Here is a 14,485-nt window from a genome sequence, read left to right as displayed (position 1 = left end):
TCTGAAAGGTGTAACAGGAGGAAAACCTCGCAGTTGCACTATAAAACAATTAAAACAATAGTTATGAGAGGCTGGAAAGTCAGATGGAAAAAAAGAATATGACTGGTGGTACAGTAAAAAAGGAATGTAAGAAGTTGCAGCTGGGGACGAATGGACGCTCCAAAGACACATAAGTAATGCCTACAGTGCACCTCACTGGCGGCACTACGGAGTAAAACGGGTGAGAGAGACCAAAATTCCTGCTGAAAGGGTCGATACCTAGTCAAGCGCTTAGAGAAGAACCCGTGTTTTTTTAATGACAACTATTCTTCAGTTTAAGCATAACAATAAATCTGAGTCAAATCAATGCTCGTTTATTGCCAACGTGCCTCATATCTCGTTACTTTTAGGTGCCTGAAGAGGACGTCACGAACTTATTCCACCATCAAACTAAGATCCAAACCCACCAGCAGACTTGTTTATTACGTATGTAAGGCTGGCTATTGTTATCATAGTATGATTAAAAAAAAATGATTACGGAAATGAATTTACAGAGCTAATGCTCGAATGCACAAGTGTGATCCAAGGCTGAATCACCCACTTAGTTCGTCGCCGCACATGTTTAATGTTAAATCTCTCCTCTGGTCTCACGCAAAGAGACAATCAAACACGTGCATTATGTTCACTGAAGCTGTGTTCTCATTTACCCACGAGACAACGCTGTCTAGCTCAAGAAAATAAGACATCGCGTCTGGCAACTCTCAGCAATCTTTCTTCGGTGACGTCAACACATCTGAAATGAACATCGATGACTATGAAAATTATCTGTTTATTTAACTGTTTTGTCATTTTTCAAATGAAAAAAAGGATGGATAAAAACTCATAATAATATTCACACACAGCCTTATAAATAGTCCCAAATAACTCTTAAATACTTCCAAACAACGAGGTAGAAAAGTGAACCGTTAAAATAACTACAATTTGAAAAAAATAACAAATAAATATTGGAATGCCTCATGAATAACGCCAACTTATTCAACCTGAAACTACTGCTTGGCTTTTTCTTACGTCCTTCCAAGCACTCTGGGCAGAGTGTACTTACAAAACTCAAGGGGACTTAGCAATAATTTCAAAATGAGCTGTGTACTATGTTCAGTCCAAAGTCTGTCAAAGGAAAGTCCCCATCTCCTGTACGTAACCATACATCTTTCGTAGAGTGATTTTAAATCTCTAAATGGCACGCTATTTCAAGCGATACTTTCTGATCCTCCACTACCCTTCACATAATACAACCTGGTATCCTGAAACAAATTCATTTTCCTACCAAAAAGATCCGATACAAGGAACCGTCCTGAAACATTACTATTACCAGGTACTTTTGGCTAATTTTACTTGGATACTAGCTTGCAGTCAAGAATCCATTGATATGTCCATAGTTTAACACAAAGAAGGTTATTTATTCTTTCAGTAACAATGCATAGCATACAAATTAGTAGTAAAAGTAGAGAACATGGTTTAAAATCATCGGCATTAAAAAGCACGGTATCCTCGCCTTTGAAAACGCCTTTCGTAACTGACTGGAGAATCCATACAAGCGTTTATGGCACTGGTGACCTCAAAATACCCTATTAGGTTTTTTTTTTATACTGGGTGGTTGCTATCTAAATAGTGTTCCCAGACTTCAATATCTGCCGTCACTTCTGCAACTTAGTTTAAATTAGTTTCATGAAGGCCTCGTTCCGCTTTGTCATAATTCCTTTTATTCACTTGTATTCTTATGCCCTGTATATCTTTAGTTCTAAAGTTCTTCTCTTACTTATTTTTGGTAGGAAAATGAATTTGTTTCAGGAAATTTGGAGATGCTACATCAGAAGCAACCCGACGGAGAGAGGATATAGAAGAAGATTGGTCAACATCTGGAATGAGAGGAATAACACCCCCTCCCAAACAGAGCAGAGGCTGGCAGACCAAGTAAGGAACATAAAGAAAAGAACTGGCTCTCCCCAACAGAAAGAGAAGAACTGGAAAGGGAAATGTCACACGACAACGAATTACACGAAGACGAACTGAGAGACGATGCCACAGAAGACGACAGGGAGGATGAGGTATCAAACAACTACACACGAAGAAACACCGACGAAGTAACACAGAGGACGGAATGGGTAGAAAAGATTAGACAATGGATGGAGCCAGATACAGAGAGAACAAAAGATCCCCTCCATGAAAGCCTACACACCAGAAATTAAGGGAGAAAACAAGTGAGGTCAATGAAATAATGGGCATATACACACCACCAGTATCACAGAAACAAATAACTTGACATATGCAGGAGCAAGATTAGTAGCAGAACTGATGGGATTCGAACACCAACACCAATGGTACATGAACAGGAATAAGGGATACCAACAGAACAAACTATTCGGAACCAACCAGAAAAGACTATACAGCCAACTAAGAGGGGAAGACAACCACCCAGAAATTCCTGAAGCCGAACCAAGTAAGAGACTCTGGGAAAACATATGGAGCAATCCAGTATCACACAACAAACATGCAACATGGCTCCAGGAAGTCAAGGAAGAAGAAACAGGGAGAATAAAACAAAGATTCACAGACATCACGACAGACACAGTCAGACACCAACTAAAGAAAATGCCAAACTGGAAAGCCCCAGGTCCGATGAAGTCCATGGATACTGGCTCAAAAACTTCAAGGCCCTACACCCAAGAATAGCAGAACAACTCCAGCATTGTATCTCAAATCACCAGCACCCAAATGGATGCCCACAGGAAAAACATCCTTAGTACAAAAAGACAAGAGTAAGGGAAATATAGCCAGTAAACTTACTAGGCTATCACCTCGCCCTACCAATAATGTGGAAGTTACTAACAGGTATCATCAGTGAAAGGCTATACAAACTACCTAGAGGAGACAAACACCATCTCCCCCACCAACAGAAAGGCTGCATAAGGAAGTGTAGGGGCACAAAGACCAGCTCCTGATAGACAAAATGGTAATGAAGAACAGTAGGAGAAAGGAAAACCAACCTAAGCATGGCATGGATAGACTATAAGAAAGCCTTCGACTGATACCACACACATGGCTAATAGAATGCCTGAAAATATATGGGGCAGAGGAAAATACCATCAGCTTCCTCAAAAATACAATGCGCAACTGGAATACAATACTTACAAGCTCTGGAATAAGACTAGCAGAGGTTAAATATCAGGAGAGGGATCTTCCAGGGCGAACTCACTGTCCCCACTACTCTTCGTAGTAGCCATGATTCCCATGACAAAAGTACTACAGAAGATGGATGCCGGGTACCAACTCAAGAAAAGAGGCAACAAAATCAACCATCTTGATGTTCATGGACGACATCAAGCTGTATGGTAAGAGGGGGGCTTCAAGGAAATAGATACCCTAATCCAGACTGTAAGGATGTATCTGGGGACATCAGGATGGAGTTTGGAATAGAAAAATGCGCCTTAGTCAACATACAAAAAGGCAAAGTAACGACAACTGAAAGGGATAAAGCTACCAGATGGGAGCAACATCAAACACATAAATGAGACAGGATACAAATACCTGGGAATAATGGAAGGAGGAGATATAAAACACCAAGAGATGAAGGACACGATCAGGAAAGAATATATGCAGAGACTCAAGGCGATACTCAAGTCAAAACTCAACGCCGGAAATATGATAAAAGCCATAAACACATGGGCAGTGCCAGTAATCAGATACAGCGCAGGAATAGTGGAATGGACGAAGGCAGAACTCCGCAGCATAGATCAGAAAAACCAGGAAACAAATGACAATACACAAAGCACTACCCAAGAGCAAATACGGACAGACTATACATAACACGAAAGGAAGGAGGGAGAGGACTACTAAGTATAGAGACTGCGTCAACATCGAAAACAGAGCACTGGGGCAATATCTGAAAACCAGTGAAGACGAGTGGCTAAAGAGTGCATGGGAAGAAGGACTAATAAAAGTAGACGAAGACCCAGAAATATACAGAGACATGAGAAAGACAGAAAGAACAGAGGACTGGCACAACAAACCAATGCACGGACAATACATGAGACAGACTAAAGAACTAGCCAGCGATGACAATTGGCAATGGCTACAGAGGGGAGAGCTAAAGAAGGAAACTGAAGGAATGATAACAGCGGCCAACAAGATCAGGCCCTAAGAACCAGATATGTTGAAAGTACGATAGACGGAAATAACATCTCTCCCATATGTAGGAAGTGCAATACGAAAAATGAAACCATAAACCACATAGCAAGGGAATGCCCGGCACTTGCACAGAACCAGTACAAAAAAGAGGCATGATTCAGTGGCAAAAGCCCTCCACTGGAGCCTGTGCAAGAAACATCAGCTACCTTGCAGTAATAAATGGTACGAGCACCAACCTGAAGGAGTGATAGAAAACGATCAGGCAAAGATCCTCTGGGACTATGGTATCAGAACGGATAGGGTGATACGTGCAAACAGACCAGACGTGACGTTGATTGACAAAGTCAATGAAGAAAGTATTACTCATTGATGTCGCAATACCATGGGACACCAGAGTTGAAGAGAAAGAGAGGGAAAAAATGGATAAGTATCAAGATCTGAAAATAGAAAATAAGAAGGATATTGGGATATGCCAGTGGAAATCGTACCCATAATCATAGGAGCACTAGGCACGATCCCAAGATCCCTGAAAAGGAATCTAGAAAAACTAGAGGCTGAAGTAGCTCCAGGACTCATGCAGAAGAGTGTGATCCTAGAAACGGCACACATAGTAAGAAAAGTGATGGACTCCTAAGGAGGCAGGATGCAACCCGGAACCCCACACTATAAATACCACCCAGTCGAATTGGAGGACTGTGATAGAGCAAAAAAAAAAAAAAAAAAAAAAAAATATAATAATAATAATAATAATAAGCATTGCTTGATTTCCTTTATATTTTCCGCTTTTTGAAAATTTTCTCTAACATTTCATTCGCTGTTATCCCCTTTTCTTTTAATCTTCAGGCTTAGGGAAGACAACTGTAAAAAAAAAGAAAAATTATTGGCAGCCCAGCTAATTTTCGAATGAAAAACTTCACTCCCTAATCTGTGTGAGCGCTTGTAGAAAAGCGATGAACACCAGAGGGGGATGAGTGACATGCGGCAAGACAGAAAATAAAATAGTTACCCCCTGACCTACTGAAAAAAAAAAAAAAAAAAAAAAAAAACACTATGAACATAAAACTTGGAAGATGATAGTGGAAATATTTTAGGTGCAGCCTCGAAGTAAAGCAAGTGTTTCCCATTGAAATCTCAACATTCAGTGGGCAATACCTTTCCCCGTACATCGCGACAACTGCACAACCTGTTGCATTGGTAACATATTTGTTAGCGGAAAAGATTCCACGAATGTCATAACCTTTAAAATCCATACAAAGACATTCTCAGAATATTGTTCTTATAATTTTTTAACTCTTTCCTTCGAGTACTTTTATCTTCTTCGTGGATATGATATCTAATATTTTGCCATTCTCACGCAGCCATTTTTTGGCTTCTTTGACATTCTCCTCTTATGAAATCTGTCAAATAAATGTCTTTGATGTAGAAGGCATCTCTCAAAAGCTGTGTATATGGTTTTTTTCCGTAGACTTCCACATTCTGTGATGGAAAAGACGAAATTTGGAGGGTCGTAAATTTCCCAAGATATGTTTAATATGAAGCTAAAGGTTTGTCTTACACGGGAAGGGGAGGGGGCGGGGGCTCTCAGTCTTTGCAAAGAATTCAATTGAAATTCCAACGGTATTGTGACATCAAAAAAAGAATAGCGTTCAGAATAAGGGGTGTGGGGCAAAACTGCTTATCTATTTTTCCTTGTGGCGTTTTCCTCTTTTCATACCGACTCTTCGTGCTTATATAATAGTTTGTCCATGACTCCCACATCACTAAGATTATGACAGTCGTACAAATACTGTACCAATAAAAAAAATGCATTTATATGTCCAATAAAAAAAAAAAAACTTCCGCAGATCAAAAATGAGAAAATACAGCTCAGGTATTAACTTTCTTTTGCCTTTTTTATTTGTTCTTGTCGATATTAATAATTTACTTGGGAAAAATTGATTACCAACATAAAATCTGGAAATCAAATAGACTGAAATTGCATGCAAAAGTAAGATGATATACTTGTTAATATTATTTCTATTGATAAAAGGATAAGAATCACCGCATGACAATGAAACAAGACGGAAATCATTTGTCGATTTGAAAATACAGATTTAAGGAGAATATCAGAAAACGGTTGGCATGGTAGATTTTGAAATGATTCAATATTGGAAGTTACAGAAGTTCCGTATGCCGATGAGAAGGCAATATGAGGGAGATGGAGATGGCTTGCCCTTGTCCTTACACAATCTATGCAAGAATAATGTATGATAATATCAGCTGGGCGCGTTCGGGCACCAGAAGAGCTCGAAAACCCAGATCTACCTAAATGATAACTACGAGATGGGAGGAGGCTGGGGATGACTGGAAGATATAGTACATGAGAGACATGAAGGCGATGCTTATATATAAATAATTCATTTATAAATTTCATGCACTCCTATTTCCATGCAAATATTCTCATGGAATAACCTAAACGTCCGTTGTTGTATTGTTTAAACATACCATTTTTTTTCAAGTATTAGCTGTGATAAGATTGAATTGTACGTAATAATATGTTTGTATGTGAAATTTTTTTTAGTAATATCCACTGAGAAGACATTACTAAAACCAAAAATAGGTTAGTCAACCAAAATTTAAAATACAAAATTACATCAAATTTCAAACTTTTCGGCAAGGACAACGCGCATGAGAGTATACTGAAGAACACGATCTCAAAACCAACACTGTCTGAAGGCTAAGGAACTAGCCAAGTTCAGAGAACAACATATGTTTGGTCACCTTACGTGGTATTAATCGTGGCACCTGAGTTGACTTTTCTTAAACAACCAGTGGTGTGCTTTTTTTATTAATAAAGCGAAAACATGCCTGAGAGTTTAAGGATGACAAGCACTACACAGACAGATCCAATATCTCTTGCAGTCCACGAATCAAACCCAGGTCTAAATTTGTGTAAATGGCTCAATAAAGAAATTAAAACTAAATGGTAATGAGGCAATTTCGTCAAACAGATCCGATATGTGCAGTATATTCAATAAACATTACAAGTCGAGGGACTGCATAACTTCCACCAGGGGCGTTTCCATAATGTCGTGGTACGGGCCATAGGATTTAAATATCTGAAGGTGTGATCGACGTAGGATCACCACTGCGCAAACAATCAAAAAACATATAGCAATTGAAATCTTTTTATAACTTTTGGATATAGCCTAAATACGGCCATACAAGAAACAGGCAAATAGAGAAGATAGCTTCATTCCAAGCTTTGCGGAGATAACTACAGAGCGCTCTGACTGGACACAGCGCGCGAGGAAATGGCGTGTCCGCTAAGCCCTGGCATATGAGGAATAACAGAGGCATTTCAACTAAAGCTATAACAGCAAGCCATTGCGACCCTAACAGTTTAAGAGAATTACGCACTGCGTCAACAATAATTGCTTTTATCTAATCCTAAATAAGAGTGATTATATAGACGAAATTGACCAACTTTAGTGACGAAAACATACAAAGATTTTAATAAAAATCTTATTGACACTATGAACAATAATTTCAACAGAACAGTAAGACTTCCTAATGGAAAGGATCTTTTTGATTAAAAAGATTCGTTTGAACTTTCAAACTTCACCCTTTATGTTCGGATTGACAGTAATTAGTTCTGCTGGATTTGTATCATAAACTATCACAATATCCTGTTGATATTCTAAATCCACTATGCTCCATTTCAGGTTCATGTAAGGAACAATGTAGACTTCATAAATAAATTGTATAGTGTACAGATTAGTAGTGACTCCAGGCTTGTAAGTTTGATGTAGTGTCATTATTCACTATAGTACCCACTGATGATTAAATTTGAATTTTTATCTGAAATCCAAGACAGCAGACAACTGAATATAATATTCTTAAAGAATGCCAAATAATAGAACTGATTAAACTTTCTGTAAAAGATTATACATTTGAATTTTGGAGGAAAGCGTTTCTCTCAAAATTATTCTATGCTGAGCTGGCTGCTTGATACATGGAGTGTCTTGGAAAGTAAACGTTGTGAAGTACTCAAGACTATAAACTGAAGTTAAACGAGGTGCACAAAGAAATAAGAAGGAATACGTGGATTGAAGAGGCGTATCTTGTTTGTTTGTATAGTATTTTTACGTTGCATAGAACCAGTGGTTATTCAGCAACGGGGCCAACGGCTTTACGTGGCTTCCGAACCACGTCGAAAGTGAACTTCTTTCACCAGAAATACACATCTTTCACACCTCAATGGAATGGCCGAGAATCGAACTCGTGGCCACCGAGGTGGTACGCCAACACCAGACCCACCACGCCATTCAGGCGCTTAAACAGGCTTATCCTGCTACAAAAACTATATATTGAAGGGGTGGTGATGGTGTTGGTATAGCCGGCTGAATTATCATGAAATATCCACGGTGAAAAGAGGAGGAGGAATCACATGTGGCTTTTGACATGTCCCTTACACCATCACGGGGGAGAGCTATGATTTCAGAGGCCGATGGAGTGGAAATTTGCCAAAGATGAACCAAAGGATAGATATAAGCAGCACAACTTCCAAGAGGCCTATTGAGTCATATGTCACAGGAGGTAATGATGATGATCAAGATGTAATACATCAAAGTACACCATCTAAAGCACTTGTACTTAGAAAGACAAAGGCGTGGTATTAACATCATCATTATAACTGTAAGAACTTTGTGAAAAACCTCACGCCTTACTGGAGCATTTGTTGTATCAAATTATATTTACGAGTTGGGGCTCTTATACACGATACTTGGGCAAGTATGGTTTTGGGTTGAGGCATGGTATCGAAGCACGCAAGTATTCAGCTCACTCGTAGCTACCCAGGAAATGCAACTTAAGTGGTTCAGCGTTTCTGTCTACACGAGCAGTTTCCGAGCACAGCTTCGGTACCACGCTGCGAAACCATACTTGGCTAAGTATCGTGTATAAGAGCCCTTAGAGGGGCATTAACAGGAGTTAACGTGAAGCTTCAGTTTATCCTTCGAAATTGGCTTGCAAAATGAAAATAAAAAATTTTTTAGTTTCGATCTCCTAAAGTAGTTTCAAGTATGTGGCAATGTTTACAAATGCCCACATGTCAACTTTAGAGTATACGTACTAATGACACTTTAATGATTGATATTAAAAGGGAAGTCAAATGATCAGCTTACAACTGGATTTCAGTTGAAGATTACTTGGAGATGGAGGTTCAAAAGAGGTGAGGTTTGCCCGACAACCCATTGATACTGTACGAACCCAACCATTCTATTAAAATGACTGGTATCAGAATCCATTACGTCATATATAAATTTCTCTTTTCTTAATAACATCACTTTCTGGTGCATTCATGCCATTTGAATGTTTACAGAATCACAACAACCCGGAGTAAGTTAGTATGTGGTTATAACCGTAGACATAAGCTACTGAAAGCTATGGAGTCTGGTATTAATCTCGTATGTATTGTCATTTCCCGATTCCGAGTAAATTTCAAAAGAAATAAAAAGACAGCTGTGAAAGATATAAGTAGTAAAGCGAATTCTACATTTGTCTGTGGAAAAAATATTTATTTATGTGCCTTTCAATGAGTACTTCGCAACATTTGTGTTCACTTTCATTCGGTCTAATTATTTCAAAGTGATTAAATTAATTTTCACTATAATTTTTTAGTTACAGCGTTAGTCTCTTTCATCCCTTACATATAGCGAATTACATAATGACATTTCGTATGTTGAATTACCTTTGATAAACCTGTTAAGGTTTCTAATAATCCAGTTCAATCATTCACGATCGCAAGTTCCTTGTATGAATTGCATCACACACAATGGGCATAATATCACTATAAAATACAAAATATACTAAGTTAACAAACTATTGTTGGTCTTTTTTTTGCCCTTTGTCCTCCATCCGACATTAAATACTGACTGAGTGCTGAGTTATCGAGGACTGAGTCCTATATTACACCTCACACAAAAAGTGGTGGACTTCTTTCATTGGAAAAATGATCAAAGGGATGGAATTCACGGCTCAGTTCTCGCCTTCGAGGGAACATGAAACGTTGCGATTCTTCGGGGCCGATTTTTTAATCTTCATAAAGCATCTTTTACACGAAGGAACCAATGTTGTCAGCATCAAACTTTACTCTTGAAAACAATACGTAAGAGTGGCAGTTAATGAAACGCGAAAAGGTTATTTATACCATCTAAAATTAATTCCTGTCGAAAAAATTAGTTAGGAGCTCTTCATTGTTTAGGAACTGCAGTTATCCTACTCGGTATTTAACGAGTATTAATCTAAAAGATAATTACAAGATAATCCTGTACTTAATTGGGTGTTTCTTTTCAGTTAAGTATGTCTTACTTTTACCAGACCACTGAGCTGATTAACAGCACTCCTTGGGCTGGCACGAAGGATTAGATATTTTAACGTGGCTAGAAACCAATTGGTTATTTAGCAACGGGACATACAACTTATTGTAGGGTCCGAACCACATCGAGAAATGAATTTCTATCGCCAGAAATAAGTTCCTCTGATCTCACGTTGGTAGAGGGGGAATCGAACCCGGACTTTGCGATCAGTAGTAAGAGCGCGTAAACGACTCGTCCAACGAGGAACATTTTCTTTCTAGAAGCTTACTACTTATTTTGCAATGCAGCTTCATCTCAAAACCGGCAACATTCGAGCGTGAAAAATGATTCCGCATAATCATCTAAAAATATGTTTCAAGGCAAAGCTAGTGACAAGTCCTTTCGAAAATTCTAAATAATAAAAATCCCATTCACAGATGTTCTGGATTCAAATAAAACTCCATTTAATTAACGATAAAAACATTTGTTACTGAATGCGATCGTCTATACACACACACACACACACACACACACACACACACACACACACACATATATATATATATATATATATATATATATATATATATATATATATATATATATACATATATATATATATATATATATATATATATATATATATATATATATATACTATATATATATAAACACTATTAAAACCACTGAAATCCTGATCACTGAGCAATGTGAACAGTTGGTAAGTAATCAGAGTAGTTACATGGAGTTTCGAGGGCGTGGAATAACGACGTTTGTTGGGACTGTGAAAGGCAGTTATCCTGAGGTGAAAGAGGTGAATGAATCGTGAAGTAATCGTAGTTTTTGGTTCGAGTTAGCTCCCACCTTAGTCGAGATTGGTGGGCGCATCCACTGGAAACTGTGGAAACTTTCGCCTTGTGAATAACCACTCTCTAACCACCCATTTAGATCTTTTCGTTTGCTTTGCTTTCTTAGCACGAATAGCGAGAACCACGGTTAAGTTAATCAGTTGGTGCTCCATGGCAATGAGCGGCGGTAGGGGCTGAGATCTCTAGGGGGTAGAATCACAATTTGTCTGAAAAATGCAAAGTCAAAACAGATAAGCGGCAGCCGACGTGTCTCTCGATTGGTCAGCTTGTGTAAGAGGGCCCTTAACACCTGGTTAAGAATGGGCCTTACGCTTAAGTTGTCAGTGAAATCAGTTTTCGAGTGTCCTCTTGGCAGAATCATGTTCTTGGTTTTACTGGTGATAGTGGTTTCTAGACTATTCCTACTCATGGGTAATTATATATATATATATATATATATATATATATATATATATATATATATATATATATATATATATATATATATATATATATATATATATATATATATACTATCTATATATATATATATATATATATATATATATATTATATATATATATATATATATATATATATATATATATATATATATATATATATATATATAAAACAGGTGTCCATAAAGTCATGGTGCAATTTAAAATACTTGTAAATTCGTAACTATACATGATATAATTAATCTGTAAAAGGATAAAAAAATGTTTTCTGTTCTTTTGAAGTTTTATTTATTATTTATTTACTCAAATATTTTTTCACGATTTCTGAAACTTAAAAATGACTTCTTTTTCAGAACTGCTGTTGACTGTCTTCACTGGAAGAGAACGTAACCTGCGTACTTTGGTCAGCTGAGCTAAACTGTACTACATTCCTTTTTAGATGCCATCACCTCTGCCAAGCTCGTCTATATGGTTGTTCTCTTTCTTTCCTTATAAAGGTGCTTATCCTTTTGAACACTTTCATAGCACTTCCTACTTAGTTTCATTCTTTGTCATTTATTTCAAAAGGGGAATTCTCTGTCACGTTTAGAGGCTTCTTTTTCACATTAGGGTGTCCTTCAAGTTCTAAAGATATTAGCACCCATGTTACGAGGCTAGAATGTTACTATAGTAGATTCACATCACCCGTGTATTTGAGGTCTAGGCCAGTCCCTTACGACGCTCCTGATTAGCTATTGATAAGCCAATCTCAGGGCTGGAAACTGTCTCTCGAGAGAGTTCACAGCGGTAGGATCTTTGTTCCACCTCTCCTGAAGTATACATCTTTCAAAAGTATCCCTCAGGAGAGGTGGAACATACATTCTGCCTGTGTGAACTCTCGAGAGACTGAGAGTTTCCAGCCCGGTGAATGGCTTATCAACAGCCAATCAGGAGCGTCATAAGGGACTGCCCTAGACATCAAATGCACGGTTGATGTGAATCTACCATAGGACAGTATCACATATTTTTATTTCACTTTACTGAGAAAAAGTCTTCCCTAGAAGTTTACTGGTCTCGATCCTCATAAATTTTGTGAATTTTGAAACAGCGGTACCTCTTTAGACTTTTATTTCGAAATTTGGAATACAGCATATTTATTAAGAGACCTAGAGTTTGAAAACGACACCTGTAGCGATACAGTGCCAACTACCCACGGGTGAAACACCAGCTGATAAAAATAATCACTAAGGCTTATTTGCGGTTTTATGTAATTATATCGCAATCTGGGTTTTAGTATATGGGAAATCGGTATCCATCTGTTAACAATTTCACTGTTATTATAATCATTACCCTGCAAATGAGCAAATAAAATCTATTTGGAAACCAGCGTTGAATATATATGACGTAGAATTCCAAAATGACTTTTCAATAAATAAACTTTCTTCAAAAACTCGAAAATTTACTTTGATAACCACAAGTGTTGTATTGGTCTATGCTTTGTTTTTCGCTTTTCCACATATGACATTTCTTGCCAATAAAGTCGTCTTGTAGCTTATCCTTATGAATGTGTTACTAATAATACTCATCATCATCATCATCATCATCATCATGTCAAAAGAACAATTCCATATGCAGGAAGTGCAATATGAAAGACGAGACCATAAACTACATAGCAAGCAAACGTCCGGCACTTGCACAGAACCAGTACAAAAAGAGGCATGATTCAGTAGTAAAAGCCCTCCATTGGAGCCTGGTGCAAAAAGAAAAAACGCCAGCTAGCTTGCAGTAGTAAATGGTACACACACCAACCTGAGGGAGTGATAGCAAACGATCAAGCAAATATCCTCTGGGACTACGGTATGAGAACTTGAAGATAATTGACAAAATCAAGAAGGAACTGTCACTCACTGATGTCGAAGTACCATGGTACACGAGAGTAGATGGGAAAGAGAAAAAATTGACAAATATCAAGACCGGAAAATAAAAATAAGAAGGATGTGGGATATGCCAGTGGAAATTGTATCCCAAATCATACGAAAACTAACCACGATCCCAAGATCTTTCAACAGGAAACTGGAAAGACTAGATGCCGAAGTAGCTCCAGGGCTCGTGACGAAGAGCGTGCTATTAGAATCAGTGCACAATGAGAAAGTGATAGACTCCTAAGGAGGCAGGATGAAACCAAGAGCCCCACACTATAAATACCACCCAGTCGAATAAGATGACTGAGAGCAAAAAAAAAAATAATAATAATAATTAAATAATAGGAATAAAAACGAACAATCGCGTTGCAGTTGATAATAGGAGAAAAAGATTCAATAAATGAATTTTGTTTCTATTCTCTTCTTGTCATATGCACATTTTACATAAGAACTAATTACGTAATACTGCTCGTAGATTACAGAGCATAAAATTAGAGCAAATATACAATTATTCTTGACTGACACTAAAGCTTTCGTCTCATTCCAACTGAATAACAAATAACGAGCAAAATACATTGAAAATGAAAACCTAAAAAATGGTGAACTTTTCAGCGTATGGTGTTCCCTGAAACAATCATTTTTTCCTCATCTATCACACTCCTTCCATTTCCCCAGAGACAATTCTTGAAGTTGCTGATACTGGAATTTCTCAGGTGGAAGACACTTTTCCAGACACCTCATAGCAACGCCATAAGAATCAGGAGGTACCAGAA

Source organism: Macrobrachium nipponense, chromosome 28, assembly GCF_015104395.2.
Source record: "Macrobrachium nipponense isolate FS-2020 chromosome 28, ASM1510439v2, whole genome shotgun sequence".
In the NCBI taxonomy this organism is placed as follows: domain Eukaryota; kingdom Metazoa; phylum Arthropoda; class Malacostraca; order Decapoda; family Palaemonidae; genus Macrobrachium; species Macrobrachium nipponense.
This window is presented reverse-complemented; position numbering follows the sequence as displayed.